This window comes from Lissotriton helveticus, chromosome 5_1, assembly GCF_964261635.1.
Source record: "Lissotriton helveticus chromosome 5_1, aLisHel1.1, whole genome shotgun sequence".
In the NCBI taxonomy this organism is placed as follows: domain Eukaryota; kingdom Metazoa; phylum Chordata; class Amphibia; order Caudata; family Salamandridae; genus Lissotriton; species Lissotriton helveticus.
This window is the reverse complement of record NC_136065.1, coordinates 1,622,925,604-1,622,952,039: the sequence shown is the minus strand read 5'-3', so window position 1 is coordinate 1,622,952,039 and position 26,436 is coordinate 1,622,925,604. Positions and strand designations below refer to the sequence as shown.

The following is a 26,436-nucleotide window of genomic DNA, read 5'->3' as shown; positions in this document are numbered from 1 at the left end:
GGGAAGTTTACTTATGGAGAGAACTGAGAAATGTCCTGTGTGCAGACACCAGTGTTGGACGATTGAATACATTTAAATAATGCCTCTAGATTGCTGGAATTTATCAGTGCCAGGTCTAATGGATAAGGCACTGGCCTCCTAAGCCAGGGATTGTGGGTTTGAGTCCCATCTGAGGTGCAAACCAATGTCCACTCTTACTTTTCCAGAAAAATAAATATATTTATTACATGCTTCTTCTCAGATGATTATGAGGTATTAGGAACTTTGAAATGGTACCATTTTACTACTGTACTCTTCAGAGTCATGTTGATGTTCTGAAACTACAAAGTCGATTTTTGAAACACCTATCTTTGTCAGATGCATTTTTGACCCGGCAGAAGATAATCCTTTGGAAAAAATTATTTGAATTGGATTGGTGTAACTGTTGTTTCTAGAGGTGGTGAAAGGCTTTCAGCTACTTAAATAGGGCAAGTCAGGATTCATGAAACGTATACAACCTTTGAGTGTGTGTAAATTTAAATATCCAGGAAGGAGCAGTTTGTTCTACTTTCAAAACAGTTTCTCTCCACTTCTGGAAACATCCAGAGCTATATAAAGCATAAACTGAGCTTTAATCTCATGAAGAAAGAGGTTTAAATGCAAAAATGAAAACAATAGCGTATCTTACTGGTGACATTCGCATTATATAAATTCCAAAAAAGTGATTTAATTGAAAGGAGCTGAAAAAACCCACAATGGTTTGTAAACCTAAATAACTATAAATAATATATTTTCCAACCATGCATACCACCTACAGTATAAAAATAAACGCAGCAGGACACATGACCGCGTGGCCTAATGGATAAGGCGTCTTACTTCGGATCAGAAGATTGAGGGTTCGAGTCCCTTCGTGGTCGGTTTTTGACAATGGTCACACAATTGTTTCCATTCAGAATGGAAGCAGGCTCTTCCAATACTCTTATAGCCATCATGTTCTCATTCCTAATTAATAATAAAGTGGAGTACATACTGCACAGTCATTTAGATTGCATCTTCAGTCTAAAATCTAGTGCATTTAAGTGGCATTAAAAAGTGCTTCTATGTACACGCACTGAATATGTACTAGGTTTGCAGAATTTTGACTTGACAGAATGGGTTTTTAGCTTAAGTGTGTAGATGAACTGCAAGGTGAGTAAGTATGTGTTCATGGAGTGCTTCAAGTGTAAAATCTGTATGATATGTGCAGTTAAATTGCAAATTTTGCCTACGAGAAAGAAAAGTACTACAGAAGAATTATAAAGGATTGGCACATTGGCTGCCTTTGCTGATGACACAGTTGGTTAATTTGTAAAGCACTGGTCTATTAAGTTGCAGAGTGTGGTTGAACTTGGTTAGTAGACTTGGTGCCTGTTTCTGTGTCCTGCTGAAGACAAGGACGGCTTGATACCACTGTCAAAACCCAGTTTATTGAGAAAAGCATCCATGGAAGAAGAAGTTTTGATTCGAAAATGGTTCTTCTCCAATTTCTTTCCACTTGCTAGAAATACAGAGTCTCCTTTATAGCACAGAACTGAGTGTTAAAGTCGGGGATGGAAGAGGATGAAAATGGGAAGTTTACTTATGGAGAGAACTGAGAAATATCCTGTGTGCAGACACCAGTGTTGGACGATTGAATACATTTAAATAATGCCTCTAGATTACTGGCATTTATCTGTGCCTCAGTGGCCTAATGGATAAGGCACTGGCCTCCTAAGCCACGGATTGTGGGTTTGAGTCCCATCTGAGGTGCAAACCAATGTTCACTCTTACTTTTCCAGAAAAATAAATATATTTATTACATGCTTCATCTCAGAAGCTTATGAGGTATTAGGAACTTTGAAATGGTACCATTTTACTTCTGTACTCTTCAGAGTCATGTTGATGTTCTGAAACTACAAAGTCGATTTTTGAAACACCTATCTTTGTCAGATGCATTTTTGACCCGGCAGAAGATATTCCTTTGGAAAAAATGATTTGAATTGGATTGGTGTAACTGTTGTTTCTAGAGGTGGTGAAAGGCTTTCAGGCACTTGAATAGGGCAAGTCAGGATTCATGAAACGTATACAACCTTTGAGTGTGTGTAAATTGGAATATCCAGGAAGGAGCAGTTTGTACTACTTTCAAAACAGTTTCTCTTCACTTCTGGAAACATCCAGAGCTTTATAAAGCATACTCCGAGCTTTAATCTCATGAAAAAAGACCTTTAAATGCAAAAAAGAAAACAATAGCTTATCGTATTGGTGACATTCTCATTATATAAATTCCAAAAAAGTGATTTAATTGAAAGGAGCTGAAAAAACCCAACAATGGTTTGTAAACCTAAATAACTGTAAATAATACATTTTCCAACCTTGCATACCACCTACAGTATAAAAATAAACGCAGCAGGACACATGACTGCGTGGCCTAATGGATAAGGCGTCTGACTTCGGATCAGAAGATTGAGGGTTCGAGTCCCTTCGTGGTCGTTTTTTGACAATGGTCACACAATTCAGGTTTCCATTCAGAATGGAAGCAGGCTCTTCCAATACTCTTATAGCCATCATGTTCTCATTCCTAATTAATAATAAAGTGGAGTACATACTGCACAGTCATTTAGATTGCATCTTCAGTCTAAAATCTAGTGCATTTAAGTGGCATTAAAAAGTGCTTCTATGTACACGCACTGAATATGAACTAGGTTTGCAGAATTTTGACTTCACAGAATGGGTTTTTAGCTTAAGTGTGTGTAGATGAACTGCAAGGTGTGTAAGTATGTGTTCATGGAGTGCTTCAAGTGTAAAATCTGTATGATTTGTGCAGTTAAATTGCAAATTTTGCCTACGAGAAAGAAAAGTACTACAGAAGAATTATAAAGGATTGGTAAATTGGCTGCCTTTGCTGATGACACAGATGGCTAATTTGTAAAGCACTGGTCTATTAAGTTGCAGAGTGTGGTTGAACTTGGTTAGTAGACTTGGTGCCTGTTTCTGTGTCCTGCTGAAGACAAGGACGGCTTGATACCACTGTCAAAGCCCAGTTTATTAAGAAAAGCATCCATGGAAGAAGAAGTGTTGATTCGAAAATGGTTCTCCTCCAATTTCTTTCCACTTGCTAGAAATGCAGAGTATCCATTATAGCACAGAACAGAGTGTTAAAGTCGGGGATGGAAGAGGATGAAAATGGGAAGTTTACTTATGGAGAGAACTGAGAAATATCCTGTGTGCAGACACCAGTGTTGGACGATTGAATACATTTAAATAATGCCTCTAGATTACTGGCATTTATCTGTGCCTCAGTGGCCTAATGGATAAGGCACTGGCCTCCTAAGCCACGGATTGTGGGTTTGAGTCCCATCTGAGGTGCAAACCAATGTTCACTCTTACTTTTCCAGAAAAATAAATATATTTATTACATGCTTCATCTCAGAAGCTTATGAGGTATTAGGAACTTTGAAATGGTACCATTTTACTTCTGTACTCTTCAGAGTCATGTTGATGTTCTGAAACTACAAAGTCGATTTTTGAAACACCTATCTTTGTCAGATGCATTTTTGACCCGGCAGAAGATATTCCTTTGGAAAAAATGATTTGAATTGGATTGGTGTAACTGTTGTTTCTAGAGGTGGTGAAAGGCTTTCAGGCACTTGAATAGGGCAAGTCAGGATTCATGAAACGTATACAACCTTTGAGTGTGTGTAAATTGGAATATCCAGGAAGGAGCAGTTTGTACTACTTTCAAAACAGTTTCTCTTCACTTCTGGAAACATCCAGAGCTTTATAAAGCATACTCCGAGCTTTAATCTCATGAAAAAAGACCTTTAAATGCAAAAAAGAAAACAATAGCTTATCGTACTGGTGACATTCTCATTATATAAATTCCAAAAAAGTGATTTAATTGAAAGGAGCTGAAAAAAACCAACAATGGTTTGTAAACCTAAATAACTGTAAATAATACATTTTCCAACCTTGCATACCACCTACAGTATAAAAATAAACGCAGCAGGACACATGACCGCGTGGCCTAATGGATAAGGCGTCTGACTTCGGATCAGAAGATTGAGGGTTCGAGTCCCTTCGTGGTCGTTTTTTGACAATGGTCACACAATTCAGGTTTCCATTCAGAATGGAAGCAGGCTCTTCCAATACTCTTATAGCCATCATGTTCTCATTCCTAATTAATAATAAAGTGGAGTACATACTGCACAGTCATTTAGATTGCATCTTCAGTCTAAAATCTAGTGCATTTAAGTGGCATTAAAAAGTGCTTCTATGTACACGCACTGAATATGAACTAGGTTTGCAGAATTTTGACTTCACAGAATGGGTTTTTAGCTTAAGTGTGTGTAGATGAACTGCAAGGTGTGTAAGTATGTGTTCATGGAGTGCTTCAAGTGTAAAATCTGTATGATTTGTGCAGTTAAAGTGCTAATTTTGCCTATGAGAAAGAAAAGTACTACAGAAGAATTATAAAGGATTGGTACATTGGCTGCCTTTGCTGATGACACAGATGGCTAATTTGTAAAGCACTGGTCTATTAAGTTGCAGAGTGTGGTTGAACTTGGTTAGTAGACTTGGTGCCTGTTTCTGTGTCCTGCTGAAGACAAGGACGGCTTGATACCACTGTCAAAGCCCAGTTTATTAAGAAAAGCATCCATGGAAGAAGAAGTGTTGATTCGAAAATGGTTCTCCTCCAATTTCTCTCCACTTGCTACAAATGCAGAGTATCCATTATAGCACAGAACAGAGTGTTAAAGTCGGGGATGGAAGAGGATGAAAATGGGAAGTTTACTTATGGAGAGAACTGAGAAATATCCTGTGTGCAGACAACAGTGTTGGACGATTGAATATATTTAAATAATGCCTCTAGATTGCTGGTATTTATCTGTGCCTCAGTGGCCTAATGGATAAGGCACAGGCCTCCTAAACCAATGATTGTGGGTTCGAGTCCCATCTGAGGTGCAAACCAATGTCCTCTCTTACTTTTCCAGAAAAATAAATATATTTATTACATGCTTCCTCTCAGAAGCTTATGAGGTATTAGGAACTTTGAAATGGTACCATTTTACTTCTATGGTCTTCAGAGTCATGTTGATGTTCTGAAACTACAAAGTCGATTATTAAACACTTATCTTTGTCAGATGCATTTTTGACCCGGCAGAAGATATTCCTTTGGAAAAAATTATTTGAATTGGATTGGTGTAACTGTTGTTTCTAGAGGTGGTGAAAGGCTTTCAGCTACTTGAATGGGGCAAGTCAGGATTCATGAAATGTATACAACCTTTGAGTGTGTGTAAATTGGAATAGCCAGGAAGGAGCAGTTTGCACTACTTTCAAAACAGTTTCTCTCCACTTCTGGAAACATCCAGAGCTGTATAAAGCATAAACTGAGCTTTAATCTCATGAAGAAAGAGGTTTAAATGCAAAAATGAAAACAATAGCTTATCGTACTGGTGACATTCTCATTATATAAATTCCAAAAAAGTGATTTAATTGAAAGGAGCTGAAAAAAACCCACAATGGTTTGTAAACCTAAATAACTATAAATAATATATTTTAAAACCTTGCATACCACCTACAGTATACAAATAAATTCAGCAGGACACATGACCGCGTGGCCTAATGGATAAGGTGTCTGACTTCGGATCAGAAGATTGAGGGTTCGAGTCCCTTCGTGGTCAGATTTTGCCAATGGTCACACAATTCAGGTTTCCATTCAGAATGGAAGCAGGCTCTTCCAATGCTCTTATAGCCATCATGTTCTCATTCCTAATTAATAAAAAAGTGGAGTACATACTGCACAGTCATTTAGATTGCATCTTCAGTCTAAAATCTAGTGCATTTAAGTGGCATTAAAAAGTGCTTCTATGTACACGCACTGAATATGTACTAGGTTTGCAGAATTTTGACTTCACAGAATGGGTTTTTAGCTCAAGAGTGTGTAGATGAACTGCAAGGTGCGTAAGTATGTGTTCATGGAGTGCTTCAAGTGTAAAATCTGTATGATTTGTGCAGTTAAAGTGCTAATTTTGCCTACAAGAAAGAAAAGTACTACAGAAGAATTATAATGGATTGGCACATTGGCTGTCTTTGCTGATGACACAGTTGGCTAATTTGTAAAGCACTGGTCTATTAAGTTGCAGAGTGTGGTTGAACTTGGTTAGTAGACTTGGTGCCAGTTTCTGTGTTCTGCTGAAGACAAGGACGGCTTGATACCATTGTCAAAGCCCAGTTTATTAAGAAAAGCATCCATGGAAGAAGTGTTGATTCGAAAATGGTTCTCCTCCAATTTCTCTCCACTTGCTAGAAATACAGAGTCTCCATTATAGCACAGAACAGAGTGTTAAAGTCGGGGATGGAAGAGGATGAAAATGGGAAGTTTACTTATGGAGAGTACTGAGAAATATCCTGTGTGCAGACACCAGTGTTGGACGATTGAATACATTTAAATAATGTCTCTAGATTGATGGCATTTATCTGTGCCTCAGTGGCCTAATGGATAAGGCACTGGTTTCCTAAGCCAGGGATTGTGGGTTCGAGTCCCATCTGAGGTGCAAACCAATGTCCACTCTTACTTTTCCAGAAAAATAAATATGTTTATTACATGCTTCCTCTCAGATGTTTATGAGGTATTAGGAACTTTGAAATTGTACCATTTTACTTCTGTACTCATCAGAGTCATGTTGATGTTCTGAAACTACAAAGTCGATTTTTGAAACACCTGTCTTTGTCAGATGCATTTTTGACCCGGCAGAAGATATTCCTTTGGAAAAAATTATTTGAATTGGATTGGTGTAACTGTTGTTTCTAGAGGTGGTGAAAGGCTTTCAGCTACTTGAATAGGGCAAGTCAGGATTCATGAAACGTATACAACCTTTGAGTGTGTGTAAATTGGAATATCCAAGAAGGAGCAGTTTGTACTACTTTCAAAACAGTTTCTCTCCACTTCGGGAAACATCCAGAGCTATAAAAAGCATACACTGAGCTTTAATCTCATGAAGAAAGAGGGTTAAATGCAAAAAATAAAACAATAGCTTATCGTACTGGTGACATTCTCATTATATAAATTCCAAAAAAGTGATTTAATTGAAAGGAGCTGAAAAGACCCCACAATGGTTTGTAAACCTAAATAACTATAAATAATATATTTTCCATCCTTGCATACCACCTACAGTATAAAAATAAAGGCAGCAGGACACATGACCGCGTGGCCTAATGGATAAGGCGTCTGACTTCGGATCAGAAGATTGAGGGTTCGAGTCCCTTTGTGGTCGGATTTTGACAATGGTCACACAATTCAGGTTTCCATTCAGAATGGAAGCAGGCTCTTCCAATACTCTTACAGCCATCATGTTCTCATTCCTAATTAATAATAAAGTGGAGTACATACTGCACAGTCATTTACATTGCATCTTCAGTCTAAAATCTAGTGCATTTAAGTGGCATTAAAAAGTGCTTCTATGTACACGCACTGAATATGAACTAGGTTTGCAGAATTTTGACTTCACAGAATGGGTTTTTAGCTTAAGTGTGTGTAGATGAACTGCAAGGTGTGTAAATATGTGTTCATGGAGTGCTTCAAGTGTAAAATCTGTATGATTTGTGCAGTTAAAGTGCTAATTTTGCCTATGAGAAAGAAAAGTACTACAGAAGAATTATAAAGGATTGGTACATTGGCTGCCTTTGCTGATGACACAGATGGCTAATTTGTAAAGCAATGGTCTATTAAGTTGCAGAGTGTGGTTGAACTTGGTTAGTAGACTTGGTGCCTGTTTCTGTGTCCTGCTGAAGACAAGGACGGCTTGATACCACTGTCAAAGCCCAGTTTATTAAGAAAAGCATCCATGGAAGAAGAAGTGTTGATTCGAAAATGGTTCTCCTCCAATTTCTCTCCACTTGCTACAAATGCAGAGTATCCATTTTAGCCGGACAGAGTGTTAAAGTCAGGGATGGAAGAGGATGAAAATGGGAAGTTTACTTATGGAGAGAACTGAGAAATATCCTGTGTGCAGACACCAGTGTTGGACGATTGAATATATTTAAATAATGCCTCTAGATTACTGGTATTTATCTGTGCCTCAGTTGCCTAATGGATAAGGCACAGGCCTCCTAAACCAATGATTGTGGGTTCGAGTCCCATCTGAGGTGCAAACCAATGTCCTCTCTTACTTTTCCAGAAAAATAAATATATTTATTATATGCTTCCTCTCACAAGCTTATGAGGTATTAGGAACTTTGAAATGGTACCATTTTACTTCTGTACTCTTCAGAGTCATGTTGATGTTCTGAAACTACAAAGTAGATTTTTAAACACCTATCTTTGTCAGATGCATTTTTGACCCGGCAGAAGATATTCCTTTGGAAAAAATGATTTGAATTGGATTGGTGTAACTGTTGTTTCTAGAGGTGGTGAAAGGCTTTCTGCTACTTGAATAGGGCAAGTCAGGATTCATGAAATATATACAACCTTTGAGTGTGTGTAAATTGGAATATCCAGGAAGGAGCAGTTTGCACTACTTTCAAAACAGTTTCCCTCCACTTCTGGAAACATCCAGAGCTGTATAAAGCATAAACTGAGCTTTAATCTCATGAATAAAGAGGTTTAAATGCAAAAATGAAAACAATAGCTTATCGTACTGGTGACATTCTCATTATATAAATTCCAAAAAAGTGATTTAATTGAAAGGAGCTGAAAAAAACCCACAATGGTTTGTAAACCTAAATAACTATAAATAATATATTTTAAAACCTTGCATACCACCTACAGTATAAAAATAAATGCAGCAGGACACATGACCGCGTGGCCTAATGGATAAGGTGTCTGACTTCGGATCAGAAGATTGAGGGTTCGAGTCCCTTCGTGGTCAGATTTTGCCAATGGTCACACAATTCAGGTTTCCATTCAGAATGGAAGCAGGCTCTTCCAATGCTCTTATAGCCATCATGTTCTCATTCCTAATTAATAAAAAAGTGGAGTACATACTGCACAGTCATTTAGATTGCATCTTCAGTCTAAAATCTAGTGCATTTAAGTGGCATTAAAAAGTGCTTCTATGTACACGCACTGAATATGTACTAGGTTTGCAGAATTTTGACTTCACAGAATGGGTTTTTAGCTCAAGAGTGTGTAGATGAACTGCAAGGTGCGTAAGTATGTGTTCATGGAGTGCTTCAAGTGTAAAATCTGTATGATTTGTGCAGTTAAAGTGCTAATTTTGCCTACAAGAAAGAAAAGTACTACAGAAGAATTATAAAGGATTGGCACATTGGCTGTCTTTGCTGATGACACAGTTGGCTAATTTGTAAAGCACTGGTCTATTAAGTTGCAGAGTGTGGTTGAACTTGGTTAGTAGACTTGGTGCCTGTTTCTGTGTTCTGCTGAAGACAAGGACGGCTTGATACCACTGTCAAAGCCCAGTTTATTAAGAAAAGCATCCATGGAAGAAGTGTTGATTCGAAAATGGTTCTCCTCCAATTTCTCTCCACTTGCTAGAAATACAGAGTCTCCATTATAGCACAGAACAGAGTGTTAAAGTCGGGGATGGAAGAGGATGAAAATGGGAAGTTTACTTATGGAGAGTACTGAGAAATATCCTGTGTGCAGACACCAGTGTTGGACGATTGAATACATTTAAATAATGTCTCTAGATTGATGGCATTTATCTGTGCCTCAGTGGCCTAATGGATAAGGCACTGGTCTCCTAAGCCAGGGATTGTGGGTGCGAGTCCCATCTGAGGTGCAAACCAATGTCCACTCTTACTTTTCCAGAAAAATAAATATGTTTATTACATGCTTCCTCTCAGATGTTTATGAGGTATTAGGAACTTTGAAATGGTACCATTTTACTTCTGTACTCATCAGAGTCATGTTGATGTTCTGAAACTACAAAGTCGATTTTTGAAACACCTGTCTTTGTCAGATGCATTTTTGACCCGGCAGAAGATATTCCTTTGGAAAAAATTATTTGAATTGGATTGGTGTAACTGTTGTTTCTAGAGGTGGTGAAAGGCTTTCAGCTACTTGAATAGGGCAAGTCAGGATTCATGAAACGTATACAACCTTTGAGTGTGTGTAAATTGGAATATCCAGGAAGGAGCAGTTTGTACTACTTTCAAAACAGTTTCTCTCCACTTCGGGAAACATCCAGAGCTATAAAAAGCATACACTGAGCTTTAATCTCATGAAGAAAGAGGGTTAAATGCAAAAAAGAAAACAATAGCTTATCGTACTGGTGACATTCTCATTATATAAATTCCAAAAAAGTGATTTAATTGAAAGGAGCTGAAAAGACCCCACAATGGTTTGTAAACCTAAATAACTATAAATAATATATTTTCCATCCTTGCATACCACCTACAGTATAAAAATAAAGGCAGCAGGACACATGACCGCGTGGCCTAATGGATAAGGCGTCTGACTTCGGATCAGAAGATTGAGGGTTCGAGTCCCTTTGTGGTCGGTTTTTGACAATGGTCACACAATTCAGGTTTCCATTCAGAATGGAAGCAGGCTCTTCCAATACTCTTACAGCCATCATGTTCTCATTCCTAATTAATAATAAAGTGGAGTACATACTGCACAGTCATTTACATTGCATCTTCAGTCTAAAATCTAGTGCATTTAAGTGGCATTAAAAAGTGCTTCTATGTACACGCACTGAATATGAACTAGGTTTGCAGAATTTTGACTTCACAGAATGGGTTTTTAGCTTAAGTGTGTGTAGATGAACTGCAAGGTGTGTAAATATGTGTTCATGGAGTGCTTCAAGTGTAAAATCTGTATGATTTGTGCAGTTAAAGTGCTAATTTTGCCTATGAGAAAGAAAAGTACTACAGAAGAATTATAAAGGATTGGTACATTGGCTGCCTTTGCTGATGACACAGATGGCTAATTTGTAAAGCAATGGTCTATTAAGTTGCAGAGTGTGGTTGAACTTGGTTAGTAGACTTGGTGCCTGTTTCTGTGTCCTGCTGAAGACAAGGACGGCTTGATACCACTGTCAAAGCCCAGTTTATTAAGAAAAGCATCCATGGAAGAAGAAGTGTTGATTCGAAAATGGTTCTCCTCCAATTTCTCTCCACTTGCTACAAATGCAGAGTATCCATTTTAGCACAGAACAGAGTGTTAAAGTCAGGGATGGAAGAGGATGAAAATGGGAAGTTTACTTATGGAGAGAACTGAGAAATATCCTGTGTGCAGACACCAGTGTTGGACGATTGAATATATTTAAATAATGCCTCTAGATTGCTGGTATTTATCTGTGCCTCAGTGGCCTAATGGATAAGGCACAGGCCTCCTAAACCAATGATTGTGGGTTCGAGTCCCATCTGAGGTGCAAACCAATGTCATCTCTTACTTTTCCAGAAAAATAAATATATTTATTATATGCTTCCTCTCACAAGGTTATGAGGTATTAGGAACTTTGAAATGGTACCATTTTACTTCTGTACTCTTCAGAGTCATGTTGATGTTCTGAAACTACAAAGTAGATTTTTAAACACCTATCTTTGTCAGATGCATTTTTGACCCGGCAGAAGATATTCCTTTGGAAAAAATGATTTGAATTGGATTGGTGTAACTGTTGTTTCTAGAGGTGGTGAAAGGCTTTCAGCTACTTGAATAGGGCAAGTCAGGATTCATGAAATGTATACAACCTTTCAGTGTGTGTAAATTGGAATATCCAGGAAGGAGCAGTTTGCACTACTTTCAAAACAGTTTCCCTCCACTTCTGGAAACATCCAGAGCTGTATAAAGCATAAACTGAGCTTTAATCTCATGAATAAAGAGGTTTAAATGCAAAAATGAAAACAATAGCTTATCGTACTGGTGACATTCTCATTATATAAATTCCAAAAAAGTGATTTAATTGAAAGGAGCTGAAAAAAACCCACAATGGTTTGTAAACCTAAATAACTATAAATAATATATTTTAAAACCTTGCATACCACCTACAGTATAAAAATAAATGCAGCAGGACACATGACCGCGTGGCCTAATGGATAAGGTGTCTGACTTCGGATCAGAAGATTGAGGGTTCGAGTCCCTTCGTGGTCAGATTTTGCCAATGGTCACACAATTCAGGTTTCCATTCAGAATGGAAGCAGGCTCTTCCAATGCTCTTATAGCCATCATGTTCTCATTCCTAATTAATAAAAAAGTGGAGTACATACTGCACAGTCATTTAGATTGCATCTTCAGTCTAAAATCTAGTGCATTTAAGTAGCATTAAAAAGTGCTTCTATGTACACGCACTGAATATGTACTAGGTTTGCAGAATTTTGACTTCACAGAATGGGTTTTTAGCTCAAGAGTGTGTAGATGAACTGCAAGGTGCGTAAGTATGTGTTCATGGAGTGCTTCAAGTGTAAAATCTGTATGATTTGTGCAGTTAAAGTGCTAATTTTGCCTACAAGAAAGAAAAGTACTACAGAAGAATTATAAAGGATTGGCACATTGGCTGTCTTTGCTGATGACACAGTTGGCTAATTTGTAAAGCACTGGTCTATTAAGTTGCAGAGTGTGGTTGAACTTGGTTAGTAGACTTGGTGCCTGTTTCTGTGTTCTGCTGAAGACAAGGACGGCTTGATACCACTGTCAAAGCCCAGTTTATTAAGAAAAGCATCCATGGAAGAAGTGTTGATTCGAAAATGGTTCTCCTCCAATTTCTCTCCACTTGCTAGAAATACAGAGTCTCCATTATAGCACAGAACAGAGTGTTAAAGTCGGGGATGGAAGAGGATGAAAATGGGAAGTTTACTTATGGAGAGTACTGAGAAATATCCTGTGTGCAGACACCAGTGTTGGACGATTGAATACATTTAAATAATGTCTCTAGATTGATGGCATTTATCTGTGCCTCAGTGGCCTAATGGATAAGGCACTGGCCTCCTAAGCCAGGGATTGTGGGTTCGAGTCCCATCTGAGGTGCAAACCAATGTCCACTCTTACTTTTCCAGAAAAATAAATATGTTTATTACATGCTTCCTCTCAGATGTTTATGAGGTATTAGGAACTTTGAAATGGTACCATTTTACTTCTGTACTCATCAGAGTCATGTTGATGTTCTGAAACTACAAAGTCGATTTTTGAAACACCTGTCTTTGTCAGATGCATTTTTGACCCGGCAGAAGATATTCCTTTGGAAAAAATTATTTGAATTGGATTGGTGTAACTGTTGTTTCTAGAGGTGGTGAAAGGCTTTCAGCTACTTGAATAGGGCAAGTCAGGATTCATGAAACGTATACAACCTTTGAGTGTGTGTAAACTGGAATATCCAGGAAGGAGCAGTTTGTACTACTTTCAAAACAGTTTCTCTCCACTTCGGGAAACATCCAGAGCTATAAAAAGCATACACTGAGCTTTAATCTCATGAAGAAAGAGGTTTAAATGCAAAAAAGAAAACAATAGCTTATCGTACTGGTGACATTCTCATTATATAAATTCCAAAAAAGTGATTTAATTGAAAGGAGCTGAAAAGACCCCACAATGGTTTGTAAACCTAAATAACTATAAATAATATATTTTCCATCCTTGCATACCACCTACAGTATAAAAATAAAGGCAGCAGGACACATGACCGCGTGGCCTAATGGATAAGGCGTCTGACTTCGGATCAGAAGATTGAGGGTTCGAGTCCCTTTGTGGTCGGTTTTTGACAATGGTCACACAATTCAGGTTTCCATTCAGAATGGAAGCAGGCTCTTCCAATACTCTTACAGCCATCATGTTCTCATTCCTAATTAATAATAAAGTGGAGTACATACTGCACAGTCATTTACATTGCATCTTCAGTCTAAAATCTAGTGCATTTAAGTGGCATTAAAAAGTGCTTCTATGTACACGCACTGAATATGAACTAGGTTTTCAGAATTTTGACTTCACAGAATGGGTTTTTAGCTTAAGTGTGTGTAGATGAACTGCAAGGTGTGTAAATATGTGTTCATGGAGTGCTTCAAGTGTAAAATCTGTATGATTTGTGCAGTTAAAGTGCTAATTTTGCCTATGAGAAAGAAAAGTACTACAGAAGAATTATAAAGGATTGGTACATTGGCTGCCTTTGCTGATGACACAGATGGCTAATTCGTAAAGCACTGGTCTATTAAGTTGCAGAGTGTGGTTGAACTTGGTTAGTAGACTTGGTGCCTGTTTCTGTGTCCTGCAGAAGACAAGGACGGCTTGATACCACTGTCAAAGCCCAGTTTATTAAGAAAAGCATCCATGGAAGAAGAAGTGTTGATTTGAAAATGGTTCTCCTCCAATTTCTCTCCACTTGCTACAAATGCAGAGTATCCATTATAGCACAGAACAGAGTGTTAAAGTCGGGGATGGAAGAGGATGAAAATGGGAAGTTTACTTATGGAGAGAACTGAGAAATGTCCTGTGTGCAGACACCAGTGTTGGACGAATGAATACATTTAAATAATGCCTCTAGATTGCTGGTATGTGTCCGTGCCTCAGTGGCCTAATGGATAAGGCACTGGCCTCCTGAGCCAGGGATTGTGGGTACGAGTCCCATCTGAGGTGCAAACCAATGTCCACCCTTCCTTTTCCAGAAAAATAAATATATTTATTACATGCTTCCTCTCAGAAGCTTATGAGGTATTAGGAACGTTGAAATGGTACCATTTTACTTCTATAGTCTTCAGAGTCATGTTGATGTTCTGAAACTACAAAGTAGATTTTTAAACACGTATCTTTGTCAGATGCATTTTTGACCCGGCAGAAGATATTCCTTTGGAAAAAAGTATTTGAATTGGATTGGTGTAACTGTTGTTCCTAGAGGTGGTGAAAGGCTTTCAGCTACTTAAATAGTGCAAGTCAGGTTTCATGAAACGTATACAGCCTTTGAGTGTGTGTAAATTGGAATATCCAGGAAGGAGCAGTTTGTACAACTTTCAAAACAGTTTCTCTCCACTTCTGGAAACATCCAGAGCTATATAAACCATAAACTGAGCTTTAATCTCATGAAGAAAGAAGTTTAAATGCAAAAATGAAAACAATAGCTTATCTTACTGGTGACATTCTCATTATATATATTCCAAAAAAGTGATTTAATTGAAAGGAGCTGAAAAAACCCCACAATGGTTTGTAAACCTAAATAACTATAAATAATATATTTTCCAACCTTGCATGCCACCTACAGTATAAAAATAAATGCAGCAAGACACATGACCGCGTGGACCAATGGATAAGGCGTCTGACTTCGGATCAGAATATAGAGGGTTCGAGTCCCTTCGTGGTCGGTTTTTGCCAATTGTCACACAATTCAGGTTTCCATTCAGAATGGAAGCAGGCTCTTCCAATACTCTTATAGCCATCATGTTCTCATTCCTAATTAATAAAAAAGTGGAGTACATACTGCACAGTCATTTAGATTGCATCTTCAGTCTAAAATCTAGTGCATTTAAGTGGCATTAAAAAGTGCTTCTATGTACACGCACTGAATATGTACTAGGTTTGCAGAATTTTGACTTCACAGAATGGGTTTTTAGCTAAAGTGTGTGTAGATGAACTGCAAGGTGTGTAAGTATGTGTTCATGGAGTGCTTCAAGTGTAAAATCTGTATGATTTGTGCAGTTAAAGTGCTAATTTTGCCTACGAGAAAGAAAAGTACTACATAAGAATTATAAAGGATTGGCACATTGGCTGCCTTTGCTGATGACACAGTTGGCTAATTTGTAAAGCACTGGTCTATTAAGTTGCAGAGTGTGGTTGACCTTGGTTAGTAGACTTGGTGCCTGTTTCTTTGTCCTGCTGAAGACAAGGACGGCTTGATACCACTGTCAAAGCCCAGTTTATTGAGAAAAGCATCCATGGAAGAAGAAGTGTTTATTCGAAAATGGTTCTCCTCCAATTTCTCTCCACTTGCTAGAAATACAGAGTCTCCATTATAGCATAGAACAGAGTGTTAAAGTCGGGGATGGAAGAGGATGAAAATGGGAAGTTTACTTATGGAGAGAACTGAGAAATATCCTGTGTGCAGACACCAGTGTTGGACGATTGAATACATTTAAATAATGCCTCTAGATTGCTGTCATTTATCTGTGCCTCAGTGGCCTAATGGATAAGGCACTGGCCTCCTAAGCCAGGGATTGTGGGTACGAGTCCCATCTGAGGTGCAAACCAATGTCCACCCCTCCTTTTCCAGAAAAATAAATATATTTATTACATGCTTCCTCTCAGAAGCTTATGAGGTATTAGGAACTTTGAAATGGTACCGTTTTACTTCTATAGTCTTCAGAGTCATGTTGATGTTCTGAAACTACAAAGTCGATTTTTAAACACGTATCTTTGTCAGATGCATTTTTGACCCGGCAGAAGATATTCCTTTGGAAAAAATTATTTGAATTGGATTGGTGTAACTGTTGTTCCTAGAGGTGGTGAAAGGCTTTCAGCTACTTAAATAGGGCAAGTCAGGTTTCATGAAACGTATACAGCCTTTGAGTGTGTGTAAATTGGAATATCCAGGAAGGAGCAGTTTGTACTACTTTCAAAACAGTTTCTCTCCACTTCTGGAAACATCCAGAGCTATATAAACCATAAACTGAGCTTTAATCTCATGAAGAAAGAGGTTTAAATGCAAAAATGAAAACAATAGCTTATCTTACTGGTGACATTCTCATTATATAAATTCCAAAAAAGTGATTTAATTGAAAGGAGCTGAAAAAAACCCACAATGGTTTGTAAACCTAAATAACTATAAATAATATATTTTACAACCTTGCATACCACCTACAGTATAAAAATAAATGCAGCAAGACACATGACCGCGTGGACTAATGGATAAGGCGTCTGACTTCGGATCAGAATATAGAGGGTTCGAGTCCCTTCGTGGTCGGTTTTTGCCAATTGTCACACAATTCAGGTTTCCATTCAGAATGGAAGCAGGCTCTTCCAATACTCTTATAGCCATCATGTTCTCATTCCTAATTAATAAAAAAGTGGAGTACATACTGCACAGTCATTTAGATTGCATCTTCAGTCTAAAATCTAGTGCATTTAAGTGGCATTAAAAAGTGCTTCTATGTACACGCACTGAATATGTACTAGGTTTGTAGAATTTTGACTTCACAGAATGGGTTTTTAGCTAAAGTGTGTGTAGATGAACTGCAAGGTGTGTAAGTATGTGTTCATGGAGTGCTTCAAGTGTAAAATCTGTATGATTTGTGCAGTTAAAGTGCTAATTTTGCCTACGAGAAAGAAAAGTACTACAGAAGAATTATAAAGGATTGGCACATTGGCTGCCTTTGCTGATGACACAGTTGGCTAATTTGTAAAGCACTGGTCTATTAAGTTGCAGAGTGTGGTTGAACTTGGTTAGTAGACTTGGTGCCTGTTTCTGTGTCCTGCTGAAGACAAGGACGGCTTGATACCACTGTCAAAGCCCAGTTTATTGAGAAAAGCATCCATGGAAGAAGAAGTGTTGATTCGAAAATGGTTCTCCTCCAATTTCTCTCCACTTGCTAGAAATACAGAGTCTCCATTATAGCATAGAACAGAGTGTTAAAGTCGGGGATGGAAGAGGATGAAAATGGGAAGTTTACTTATGGAGAGAACTGAGAAATATCCTGTGTGCAGACACCAGTGTTGGACGATTGAATACATTTAAATAATGCCTCTAGATTGCTGGTATTTATCTGTGCCTCAGTGGCCTAATGGATTAGGCACTGGCCTCCTAAACCAAGGATTGTGGGTTCGAGTCCCATCTGAGGTGCAAACCAATCTCCACTCTTACTTTTCCAGAAAAATAAATATATTTATTACATCCTTCCTCTCAGAAGCTTATGAGGTATTAGGAACTTTGAAATGGTACCATTTTACTTCTATGGTCTTCAGAGTCATGTTGATGTTCTGAAACTACAAAGTCGATTTTTAAACACTTATCTTTGTCAGATGCATTTTTGACCCGGCAGAAGATATTCCTTTGGAAAAGATTATTTGAATTGGATTGGTGTAACTGTTGTTTCTAGAGGTGGTGAAAGGCTTTCAGCTACTTGAATTGGGCAAGTCGTCAGGATTCATGAAATGTATACAACCTTTGAGTGTGTGTAAATTGGAATATCCAGGAAGGAGCAGTTTGTACTACTTTCAAAACAGTTTCTCTCCACTTCTGGAAACATCCAGAGCTATGTAAAGCATTTACTGAGCTTTAATCTCATGAAGAAAGAGGTTTAAATGCAAAAAAGAAAACAATAGCTTATCGTACTGGTGACATTCTGATTATATAGATTCCAACAAAGTGCTTTAATTGAAAGTAGCTGAAAAAAAAGACAATGGGATGTAAACCTAAATAACTATAAATAATATATTTTCCATCCTTGCATACCACCTACAGTATAAATATAAACACAGCAGGACACATGACCGCGTGGCCTAATGGATAAGGCGTCTGACTTCGGATCAGAAGATTGAGGGTTCGAGTCCCTTTGTGGTCGGTTTTTGACAATGGTCACACACTTCAGGTTTCCATTCAGAATGGAAACAGGCTCTTCCAATACTCTTATAGCCATCAGGTTCTCATTCCTAATTAATAATAAAGTGGAGTACATACTGCACAGTCATTTAGATTGCATCTTCAGTCTAAAATCTAGTGCAATTTAGTGGCATTAAAAAGTGCTTCTATGTACATGCACTGAATATGTACTAGGTTTGCAGAATTTTGACAGAATGTGTTTTTAGCTTAAGTGTGTGTAGATGATCTGCAAGGTGTGTAAGTATGTGTTCATGTAGTGCTTCAAGTGTAAAATCTGTATGATTTGTGCAGTTAAAGTGCTCATTTTGCCTACGAGAAAGAAAAGTACTACAGAAGAATTATAAAGGATTGGTACATTGGCTGCCTTTGCTGATGACACAGATGGCTAATTTGTAAAGCACTGGTCTATTAAGTTGCAGAGTGTGGTTGAACTTGGTTAGTAGACTTGGTGCCTGTTTCTGTGTCCTGCTGAAGACAAGGACGGCTTGATACCACTGTCAAAGCCCAGTTTATTAAGAAAAGCATCCATGGAAGAAGAAGTGTTGATTCGAAAATGGTTCTCCTCCAATTTCTCTCCACTTGCTACAAATGCAGAGTATCCATTATAGCACAGAACAGAGTGTTAAAGTCGGGGATGGAAGAGGATGAAAATGGGAAGTTTACTTATGGAGAGAACTGAGAAATGTCCTGTGTGCAGACACCAGTGTTGGACGATTGAATACATTTAAATAATGCCTCTAGATTGCTGGCATTTATCTGTGCCTCAGTGGCCTAATGGATAAGGCACTGGCCTCCTAAGCCAGGGATTGTGGGTTTGAGTCCCATCAGAGGTACAAACCAATGTCCACTCTTACTTTTCCAGAAAAATAAATATATTTATTACATGCTTCCTCTCATATGTTTATGAGGTATTAGGAACTTTGAAATGGTACCATTTTACTTCTGTACTCTTCAGAGTCATGTTGATGTTCTGAAACTACAAAGTCGATTTTTGAAACACCTATCTTTGTCAGATGCATTTTTGACCCGGCAGAAGATATTCCTTTGGAAAAAATTATTTGAATTGGATTGGTGTAACTGTTGTTTCTAGAGGTGGTGAAAGGCTTTCAGCTACTTAAATAGGGCAAGTCAGGATTCATGAAACGTACACAACCTTTGAGTGTGTGTAAATTGGAATATCCAGGAAGGAGCAGTTTGTTCTACTTTCAAAACAGTTTCTCTCCACTTCTGGAAACATCCAGAGCTATATAAAGCATAAACTGAGCTTTAATCTCATGAAGAAAGAGGTTTAAATGCAAAAAAGAAAACAATAGCTTATCGTACTGGTGACATTCTCATTATAAAAATTCCAAAAAAGTGATTTAATTGAAAGGAGCTGAAAAAACCCACAATGGTTTGTAAACCTAAATAACTATAAATAATATATTTTCCAACCTTGCATACCACCTACAGTATAAAAATAAACGCAGCAGGACACATGACCGCGTGGCCTAATGGATAAGGCATCTGACTTAGGATCAGAAGATTGAGGGTTCGAGTCCCTTCGTGGTCGGTTTTTGACAATGGTCACTCAATTCAGGTTTCCATTCAGAATGGAAGCAGGCTCTTCCAATATTATTATAGCCATCATGTTCTCATTCCTAATTAATAATAAAGTGTAGTACATACTGCACAGTCATTTAGATTGCATCTTCAGTCTAAAATCTAGTGCATTTAAGTGGCATTAAAAAGTGCTTCTATGTACACGCACTGAATATGTACTAGGTTTGCAGAATTCTGACTTGACAGAATGGGTTTTTAGCTTAAGTGTGTGTAGATGAACTGCAAGGTGTGTAAGTATGTGTTCATGGAGTGCTTCAAGTGTAAAATCTGTATGATTTGTGCAATTAAATTGCTAATTTTGCCTACGAGAAAGAAAAGTACTACAGAAGAATTATTAAGGATTGGCACATTGGCTGCCTTTGCTGATGACACAGTTGGCTAATTTTTAAAGCACTGGTCTATTAAGTTGCAGAGTGTGGTTGAACTTGGTTAGTAGACTTGGTGCCTGTTTCTGTGTCCTGCTGAAGACAAGGACGGCTTGATACCACTGTCAAAACCCAGTTTATTGAGAAAAGCATCCATGGAAGAAGAAGTGTTGATTCGAAAATGGTTCTCCTCCAATTTCTCTCCACTTGCTAGAAATACAGAGTCTCCTTTATAGCACAGAACAGAGTGTTAAAGTCGGGGATGGAAGAGGATGAAAATGGGAAGTTTACTTATGGAGAGAACTGAGAAATATCCTGTGTGCAGACACCAGTGTTGGACGATTGAATACATTTAAATAATGCCTCTAGATTGCTGGCATTTATCTGTGCCTCAGTGGCCTAATGGATAAGGCACTGGCCTCCTAAGCCACAGATTGTGGGTTTGAGTCCTATCTGAGGTGCAAACCAATGTTCACTCTTACATTTCCAGAAAAGTTAATATATTTATTACATGCTTCCTCTCAGAAGCTTATGAGGTATTAGGAACTTTGAAATGGTACCATTTTACTTCTGTACTCTTCAGAGTCATGTTGATGTTCTGAAACTACAAAGTAGATTTTTAAACACCTATCTTTGTCAGATGCATTTTTGACCCGGCAAAAGATATTCCTTTGGAAAAAATGATTTGAATTGGATTGGTGTAACTGTTGTTTCTAGAGGTGGTGAAAGGCTTTCAGGCACTTGAATAGGGCAAGTCAGGATTCATGAAACGTATACAACCTTTGAGTGTGTGTAAATTGGAATATCCAGGAAGGAGCAGTTTGTACTACTTTCAAAACAGTTTCTCTACACTTCTGGAAACATCCAGAGCTATATAAAGCATACTCTGAGCTTTAATCTCATGAAGAAAGAGGTTTAAATGCAAAAAAGAAAACAATAGCTTCTCGTACTGGTGACATTCTCATTATATAAATTCCAAAAAAGTGATTTAATTGAAAGGAGCTGAAAAAACCCCACAATGGTTTGTAAACCTAAATAACTATAAATAATATATTTTCCAACCTTGCATACCACCTACAGTATAAAAATAGTCACAGTAATTTAGATTGCATCTTCAGTCTAAAATCTAGTGCATTTAAGTGGCATTAAAAAGTGCTTCTATGTACACGCACTCAATATGAACTAGGTTTGCAGAATTTTGACTTCACAGAATGGGTTTTTAGCTTAAGTGTGTGTAGATGAACTGCAAGGTGTGTAAGTATGTGTTCATGGAGTGCTTCAAGTGTAAAATCTGTATGATTTGTGCAGTTAAAGTGCTAATTTTTCCTATGAGAAAGAAAAGTACTACAGAAGAATTATAAAGAATTGGCACATTGGCTGCCTTTGCTGATGACACAGTTGGCTAATTTGTAAAGCACTGGTCTATTAAGTTGCGGACCTATCCACCGCTTTTGATACGGTCTCTCACTCTATCCTCCTAGACCGTCTAAAGCTGGTCGGCATAGGTGGCTCCGCCCTTACCTGGATTGAATCCTTCCTCACTGGAAGAAGTCAGAGGGTGATGCTCAGGCCTTTCAAATCAGAGGATAAGCCTCTGCTGTGTGGCGTGCCGCAGGGTTCTGCCCTCAGCCCTCTGTTTTTCAACGTCTACCTTGCTCCCCTGGCCGCCGTGGTAGAATCCTGTGGAGTCAGGGTGGTCTCTTATGCTGATGATACTCAGCTTATATTATCCTTCAATGACCACTCGGACTCCACATTTGCCAACTTCCGCCAATGTCTCGACGGCATTCGTGTCTGGATGACTAACAATCATCTAAGACTCAACGCGGACAAGACAGAGGTGCTGTTTTTTAACCAGAAAAACCCCATCCCCTCCTCACGGTGGTGGCCCACTGCACTTGACCCCGCTCCCTCCCCGGTCCACGCAGCCCGCAACCTAGGCTATCAGTTTGACGACTCTCTCTCATGTAAATCCCAAGTCAACAAGGTCACCTCTGCCTGCTTCATGAAGCTACGAATGATCAGGAAGATACTCCCCTACCTCCCATTGGACGCCCGCCGAACAGCTACCCAGACCCTCATTACGTCCCATCTGGACTATGCTAACAGCTTATACGCTAGCGCTCCTCAGTATCTGATTGATCGACTCCAGATCGTTCAGAACGCGGCGGCCAGACTGATCGGAAACATCCCCTACCGCCAGTCAGTCACCGCCTACCGCAAGGAGCTCCACTGGCTCCCCATTGCCAGCCGCATTCAGTTTAAGATCCTCACCCTTGCTTTCCGAGCTATCAACGACCTTGGGCCCAACTACTTGAAAAAGCGAGTGTCCATATCTCATTCCATTAGATCCTTGAGATCTAACAACCTACGCCTTCTGGTCTCCCCTCGCTTCCGACGCGCCAGAATGGGCGGCAAGGGGTTCAGCGTTATCGCTGCCAAACTGTGGAACCGTCTCCCTATTGATCTCAGGTTCTGTCCTTCTGAACCCATTTTCCGTGCCAGGCTAAAAACCTGGCTGTTTTCCGGACTCTGATTTCCTTCTTGGCTCCCTTTCTTTTCATCTGCCCATGAGGCTCTGGTTCTAGCGCCGGGACACCCCTCAGGGGGTAGCTGTGCGCTCTATAAACTACAAAAATAAATAAAAAAAAATAAATAAAAAATTCAGGTTTCCATTCAGAATGGAAGCAGGCTCTTCCAATACTCTTATAGCCATCATGTTCTCATTCCTAATTAATAAAAAAGTGGAGTACATACTGCACAGTCATTTAGATTGCATCTTCAGTCTAAAATCTAGTGCATTTAAGTGGCATTAAAAAGTGCTTCTATGTACACGCACTGAATATGTACTAGGTTTGCAGAATTTTGACTTCACAGAATGGGTTTTTAGCTAAAGTGTGTGTAGATGAACTGCAAGGTGTGTAAGTATGTGTTCATGGAGTGCTTCAAGTGTAAAATCTGTATGATTTGTGCAGTTAAAGTGCTAATTTTGCCTATGAGAAAGAAAAGTACTACAGAAGAATTATAAAGGATTGGCACATTGGCTGCCTTTGCTGATGACACAGTTGGCTAATTTGTAAAGCACTGGTCTATTAAGTTGCAGAGTGTGGTTGAACTTGGTTAGTAGACTTGGTGCCTGTTTCTGTGTCCTGCTGAAGACAAGGACGGCTTGATACCACTGTCAAAGCCCAGTTTATTGAGAAAAGCATCCATGGAAGAAGAAGTGTTGATTCGAAAATGGTTCTCCTCCAATTTCTCTCCACTTGCTAGAAATACAGAGTCTCCATTATAGCATAGAACAGAGTGTTAAAGTCGGGGATGGAAGAGGATGAAAATGGGAAGTTTACTTATGGAGAGAACTGAGAAATATCCTGTGTGCAGACACCAGTGTTGGACGATTGAATACATTTAAATAATGCCTCTAGATTGCTGGTGTTTATCTGTGCCTCAGTGGCCTAATGGATAAGGCACTGGCCTCCTAAGCCAAGGATTCTGGGTTCGAGTCCCATCTGAGGTGCAACCCAATATCCACTCTTACTTTTCCAGAAAAATAAATATATTTATTACATGCTTCCTCTCAGAAGCTTATGAGGTATTAGGAACTTTGAAATGATACCATTTTACTTCTATGGTCTTCAGAGTCATGTTGATGTTCTGAAACTACAAAGTCGATTTTTAAACACGTATCTTTGTCAGATGCATTTTTGACCCGGCAGAAGATATTCCTTTGGAAAAAATGATTTGAATTGGATTGGTGTAACTGTTGTTTCTAGAGGTGGTGAAAGGCTTTCAGCTACTTGAATTGGGCAAGTCAGGATTCATGAAATGTATACAACCTTTGAGTGTGTGTAAATTGGAATATCCAGGAAGGAGCAGTTTGTACTACTTTCAAAACAGTTTCTCTCCACTTCTGGAAACATCCAGAGCTATATAAAGCATTTACTGAGCTTTAATCTCATGAAGAAAGAGGTTTAAATGCAAAAAAGAAAACAATTGCTTATCGTACTGGTGACATTCTGATTATATAGATTCCAAAAAAGTACTTTAATTGAAAGGAGCTGAAAAAAACCCACAATGGGATGTAAACCTAAATAACTATAAATAATATATTTTCCATCCTTTCATAACACCTACAGTATAAAAATAAACACAGCAGTATACATGACTGCGTGGCCTAATGGATAAGGCGTCTGACTTCAGATCAGAAGATTGAGGGTTTGAGTCCCTTCGTGGTCGGTTTTTGACAATGGTCACACACTTCAGGTTTCCATTCAGAATGGAAACAGGCTCTTCCAATACTCTTATAGCCATCAGGTTCTCATTCCTAATTAATAATAAAGTGGAGTACATACTGCACAGTCATTTAGATTGCATCTTCAGTCTAAAATCTAGTGCAATTTAGTGGCATTAAAAAGTGCTTCTATGTACATGCACTGAATATGTACTAGGTTTGCAGAATTTTGACAGAATGGGTTTTTAGCTTAAGTGTGTGTAGATGATCTGCAAGGTGTGTAAGTATGTGTTCATGGAGTGCTTCAAGTGTAAAATCTGTATGATTTGTGCAGTTAAAGTGCTAATTTTGCCTATGAGAAAGAAAAGTACTGCAGAAGAATTATAAAGGATTGGCACATTGGCTGCCTTTGCTGATGACACAGATGGCTAATTTGTAAAGCACTGGTCTATTAAGTTGCAGAGTGTGGTTGAACTTGGTTAGTAGACTTGGTGCCTGTTTCTGTGTCCTGCTGAAGACAAGGACGGCTTGATACCACTGTCAAAGCCCTGTTTAATGAGAAAAGCATCCATGGAAGAAGAAGTGTTGATTCGAAAACTGTTCTCCTCCAATTTCTCTCCACTTGCTACAAATGCAGAGTATCCATTATAGCACAGAACAGAGTGTTAAAGTCGGAGATGGAAGAGGATGAAAATGGGAAGTTTACTTATGGAGAGAACTGAGAAATGTCCTGTGTGCAGACACCAGTGTTGGACGATTGAATACATTTAAATAATGCCTCTAGATTGCTGGCATTTATCTGTGCCTCAGTGGCGTAATGGATAAGGCACTGGCCTCCTAAGCCAGGGATTGTGGGTTTGAGTCCCATCTGAGGTACAAACCAATGTCCACTCTTACTTTTCCAGAAAAATAAATATATTTATTACATGCTTCCTCTCAGATGTTTATGAGGTATTAGGAACTTTGAAATGGTACCATTTTACTTCTGTACTCTTCAGAGTCATGTTGATGTTCTGAAACTACAAAGTCGATTTTTGAAACACCTATCTTTGTCAGATGCATTTTTGACCAGGCAGAAGATATTCCTTTGGAAAAAATTATTTGAATTGGATTGGTGTAACTGTTGTTTCTAGAGGTGGTGAAAGGCTTTCAGCTACTTAAATAGGGCAAGTCAGGATTCATGAAACGTATACAACCTTTGAGTGTGTGTAAATTGGAATATCCAGGAAGGAGCAGTTTGTTCTACTTTCAAAACAGTTTCTCTCCACTTCTGGAAACATCCAGAGCTATATAAAGCATAAACTGAGCTTTAATCTCATGAAGAAAGAGGTTTAAATGCAAAAAAGTAAACAATAGCTTATCGTACTGGTGACATTCTCATTATATAAATTCCAAAAAGTGATTTAATTGAAAGGAGCTGAAAAAAGCCACAATGGTTTGTAAACCTAAATAACTATAAATAATATATTTTCCAACCTTGCATACCACCTACAGTATAAAAATAAATGCAGCAAGACACATGACCGCGTGGACTAATGGATAAGGCGTCTGACTTCGGATCAGAATATAGAGGGTTCGAGTCCCTTCGTGGTCGGTTTTTGCCAATTGTCACACAATTCAGGTTTCCATTCAGAATGGAAGCAGGCTCTTCCAATACTCTTATAGCCATCATGTTCTCATTCCTAATTAATAAAAAAGTGGAGTACATACTGCACAGTCATTTAGATTGCATCTTCAGTCTAAAATCTAGTGCATTTAAGTGGCATTA

At 38.6% G+C, this 26,436-nt stretch overlaps 16 non-coding genes across 16 annotated transcripts; all 16 read left to right on the top strand.

Annotated features, from left to right (window-relative positions):
- The first annotated feature begins 823 nt into the window (after window positions 1-823).
- On the top strand, window positions 824-896 carry TRNAR-UCG (transfer RNA arginine (anticodon UCG)). Its single transcript has one exon. It is a non-coding gene; the product is annotated as a tRNA-Arg (tRNA).
- Window positions 897-2,414: 1,518 nt separating this feature from the next.
- Window positions 2,415-2,487, top strand: TRNAR-UCG (transfer RNA arginine (anticodon UCG)). The gene has a single exon. It is a non-coding gene; the product is annotated as a tRNA-Arg (tRNA).
- A 1,523-nt stretch (window positions 2,488-4,010) lies between these two features.
- On the top strand, window positions 4,011-4,083 carry TRNAR-UCG (transfer RNA arginine (anticodon UCG)). The gene has a single exon. It is a non-coding gene; the product is annotated as a tRNA-Arg (tRNA).
- A 1,522-nt stretch (window positions 4,084-5,605) lies between these two features.
- On the top strand, window positions 5,606-5,678 carry TRNAR-UCG (transfer RNA arginine (anticodon UCG)). The gene has a single exon. It is a non-coding gene; the product is annotated as a tRNA-Arg (tRNA).
- Window positions 5,679-6,478: 800 nt separating this feature from the next.
- Window positions 6,479-6,551, top strand: TRNAR-CCU (transfer RNA arginine (anticodon CCU)). Its single transcript has one exon. It is a non-coding gene; the product is annotated as a tRNA-Arg (tRNA).
- A 647-nt stretch (window positions 6,552-7,198) lies between these two features.
- TRNAR-UCG (transfer RNA arginine (anticodon UCG)) lies at window positions 7,199-7,271 on the top strand. The gene has a single exon. It is a non-coding gene; the product is annotated as a tRNA-Arg (tRNA).
- A 1,520-nt stretch (window positions 7,272-8,791) lies between these two features.
- TRNAR-UCG (transfer RNA arginine (anticodon UCG)) lies at window positions 8,792-8,864 on the top strand. The gene has a single exon. It is a non-coding gene; the product is annotated as a tRNA-Arg (tRNA).
- A 1,520-nt stretch (window positions 8,865-10,384) lies between these two features.
- TRNAR-UCG (transfer RNA arginine (anticodon UCG)) lies at window positions 10,385-10,457 on the top strand. The gene has a single exon. It is a non-coding gene; the product is annotated as a tRNA-Arg (tRNA).
- A 1,522-nt stretch (window positions 10,458-11,979) lies between these two features.
- On the top strand, window positions 11,980-12,052 carry TRNAR-UCG (transfer RNA arginine (anticodon UCG)). The gene has a single exon. It is a non-coding gene; the product is annotated as a tRNA-Arg (tRNA).
- An 800-nt stretch (window positions 12,053-12,852) lies between these two features.
- Window positions 12,853-12,925, top strand: TRNAR-CCU (transfer RNA arginine (anticodon CCU)). The gene has a single exon. It is a non-coding gene; the product is annotated as a tRNA-Arg (tRNA).
- Window positions 12,926-13,572: 647 nt separating this feature from the next.
- Window positions 13,573-13,645, top strand: TRNAR-UCG (transfer RNA arginine (anticodon UCG)). The gene has a single exon. It is a non-coding gene; the product is annotated as a tRNA-Arg (tRNA).
- An 803-nt stretch (window positions 13,646-14,448) lies between these two features.
- On the top strand, window positions 14,449-14,521 carry TRNAR-CCU (transfer RNA arginine (anticodon CCU)). Its single transcript has one exon. It is a non-coding gene; the product is annotated as a tRNA-Arg (tRNA).
- A 1,522-nt stretch (window positions 14,522-16,043) lies between these two features.
- TRNAR-CCU (transfer RNA arginine (anticodon CCU)) lies at window positions 16,044-16,116 on the top strand. The gene has a single exon. It is a non-coding gene; the product is annotated as a tRNA-Arg (tRNA).
- A 2,243-nt stretch (window positions 16,117-18,359) lies between these two features.
- On the top strand, window positions 18,360-18,432 carry TRNAR-UCG (transfer RNA arginine (anticodon UCG)). The gene has a single exon. It is a non-coding gene; the product is annotated as a tRNA-Arg (tRNA).
- A 1,517-nt stretch (window positions 18,433-19,949) lies between these two features.
- Window positions 19,950-20,022, top strand: TRNAL-UAG (transfer RNA leucine (anticodon UAG)). Its single transcript has one exon. It is a non-coding gene; the product is annotated as a tRNA-Leu (tRNA).
- Window positions 20,023-23,881: 3,859 nt separating this feature from the next.
- Window positions 23,882-23,954, top strand: TRNAR-CCU (transfer RNA arginine (anticodon CCU)). The gene has a single exon. It is a non-coding gene; the product is annotated as a tRNA-Arg (tRNA).
- Window positions 23,955-26,436: the final 2,482 nt, after the last annotated feature.